Raw genomic sequence first — 2802 nt, 5'->3', positions numbered from 1 at the left:
CTGATTGTAAGCACGTTCTTGTACAAGCCCCACAGCAGGGCTGGGGAAGAGGGTGTCCTTGGGAGGTCCTCTTGGGGCTGGGGAAGCCCTGAAAGAACTCCCAGCTCCAGACAAGCCCCATTTCCTGCCCCGGGAGGCAGGGGCCCTTCCTTCCGCCAGGGAAGCACGGGGACTCTAAGCCCGCGGGCCTGCTCTGTCTTACTTGCCACCCACCCCCGCCTCCGCCTCGGGGGCCGGATGGCAGTGGACTTTTCTCTACCAGACCCACAGCCCTCAGGCCGGCACACACTGTGTTTGCGGAGAGGCCAGTGCAGACAACCTCCCCACCGTTTGCCGAGCCACTGGCCCCCTCTCATTCCCGCTCCAGCATCCCCCGCCTCGCTTCACTCGGGTGCCTCAACCTCGCGCTGGGGAGCCAGGGCCTGGGAATTTCTTTTTCCCGTTCGGCAGGGTCAGTTGAGTCCAGGATCAGGTGACTGGGACTAACGGCCTCTGGGAGGGCGGGGCCTGCTCGAGTGAGGCTGGGAGCGACCGCAGCCCACGGGAAGTGCCCGGAAGGATATTGCTGGCGTCCCCTCCTCCGTCTCCCAGAATCCGTCCCTGGAGAAAAACCAGCGCCAACCGCCGGTTTAACTGACAGTGGAAGTTACTTCATTTGTTTAAGCGGGTAGGATCCCGGGAGCCAGGGAGATTCAGGTCATTGCCATGTTTTCCACTGTTAAGCGAATAGCATTATACACAGCTGCGGACTGTGGCAAAAGACGTTTTTGAAACTATTGAAATATACTACACATGCAGAAAATTGTACCTATTAGAAATATAAAGCTTAATAAGCTTTCATCAACTGTGGACCTCACATAACCAGCACCCAGATAAGGAAATAAACCAGATAACTTCTTTAAGTGCGTGGGGATTTCGTTTCATTTTGATGAATCATCTGGGTGTCTAGCAAAAAGGGCTGTCATAATTAACATGCTCAGGAAAACTCCCTACAGCTGTAACATCGATAGAGGCTTATCTTAATTCTTGCCAATCTGATGGGGAAAAAGAATCGGTTGCTTAGATTGCAGTGGTAGTCTGCTTACTGGTAGCTTTGAGCTAATGGGTAGTTTAGAACAACTAAGTTTCCGACATTGATTTGAAGAGGCAAAAACAAAAAGACAAATCAACAACAAAAATACATTAGAGAATAGACTAATAACCAAAGAAGAGCTTGAATACAGTCGTCCCTTAGTAACCTCAGGATATTGGTTCCAGGACCCCACAGATACCAAAATTCACAGACGCTCAAATCGCTGATAATAATATAGCATAGTATTTGCACATAACCTATGCACATCCTTCCTATACTTTAAATCATCTCTAGATTACTATAACCTAATACAACGTAAATGCTTTGTAAATACCTGTTACAAAGTATTTCTACATTTTTGCTTTTTATTGTTTTACTTTTTCCATGTATTTTTGATGCACAGTTGGTTAAATCCAAGGATCCAGAACCTGAGGATACAGAGGGCTGACCGTAGTTTGAGCTCTCTCCTCAATTCCATGCCCATCCCATGCACCAGGTGCAGCTGGTTTGATTGTTGCAGGCTTTCAAGTTTTCAAAAGACAGAGCTCATGACAAGTAAACTGCTTTATAGAATAGGAAGAGAGGGAAAGTGTCCCAATTCATGGTAAAATTGAGCTCATTTCTGAAGAGTTCTTTTACAAATCATAAGCGCTAGCTTGTTGAAAACAAAAGTATGTTAAGTTACTAGACTATCCTTCATCATATCAAAGAAAAATTTTAAGAACATAAGACTTGTAATCATAGCACTTTGGGAGGCCAAAGCCAGTGGCTCACTTGAGCCCAGCATTTCTGGACCAGCTTGGGCAACATAGGGAGACCCCAGTCTCTACAAAAAATTAGCCACCTGTGGCCGGGTGCGGTGGCTCACGCCTGTAATCCCAGCACTTTGGGAGGCCGAGGTGGGCGGATCACGAAGTCAGGAGATTGAGATCATCCTGGCTAACACGGTGAAACCCCGTCTCCACTAAAAATACAAAAAATTAGCCAGCCATGTGAACCTGGGAGGTGGAGCTTGCAGTGAGCCGAGATAACGAGATAACGCCACTGCAGTCCGGCCTGGACAAAAGAGTGAGACTCCATCTCAAAAAGAAAAAAAAAAGAAATTAGCCACTTGTGCTGGTGCACACATGTCATCCCAGCTACCTAAGAAGCTGAGGTCAGAGGATCTCTTGAGCCAGGGAGGTGGAAGCTGCAGTGAGCCATGATGGTACCACTATACTCCATCCAGCCTGAGCAACAGAAGGGGACCATCTCAAAAAAAAAAGGAAAAAAAAAAAAAATGCTGGGTGCAGTGGCTCAAGCCAGTAATCCCAGCACTTTGTGAGGCCAAGGCAGGCAGATCACCTGAGGTCAGGTGTTGGAGACCAGCATGGCCAACATGGCAAAACCTGTCTCCACTAAAAAAAAAAAAAAAAAAATGTAGCAAGGCGTGGTGCTGGGTACCTGTAATCCCAGCTACTTGGGAGGCTGAGGCACAAGAATCGCTGGAACCTGGGAGGTGGAGGTTGCAGTGAGCCGAGATTCCACCACTGCATTCCAGCCTGGGCGACAGAGTGAGACTCTGTCTCAAAAAAAAAAAAGACGTAAGAATGGCTCAACTTTTGTTCCATGCTATCAGTAGCTTAAAGAAGAGAAAAATGGATAGATTTGGAAAACCATTTTTTATTTAAAAAGAAAATTAGGAAGATGTATTTGAAGTGTATTTGAAAAACAAAACAGCAAATTTAACA

Source organism: Mandrillus leucophaeus, unplaced genomic scaffold, assembly GCF_000951045.1.
Source record: "Mandrillus leucophaeus isolate KB7577 unplaced genomic scaffold, Mleu.le_1.0 Scaffold2183, whole genome shotgun sequence".
Lineage (NCBI taxonomy): Eukaryota > Metazoa > Chordata > Mammalia > Primates > Cercopithecidae > Mandrillus > Mandrillus leucophaeus.
This window is presented reverse-complemented; position numbering follows the sequence as displayed.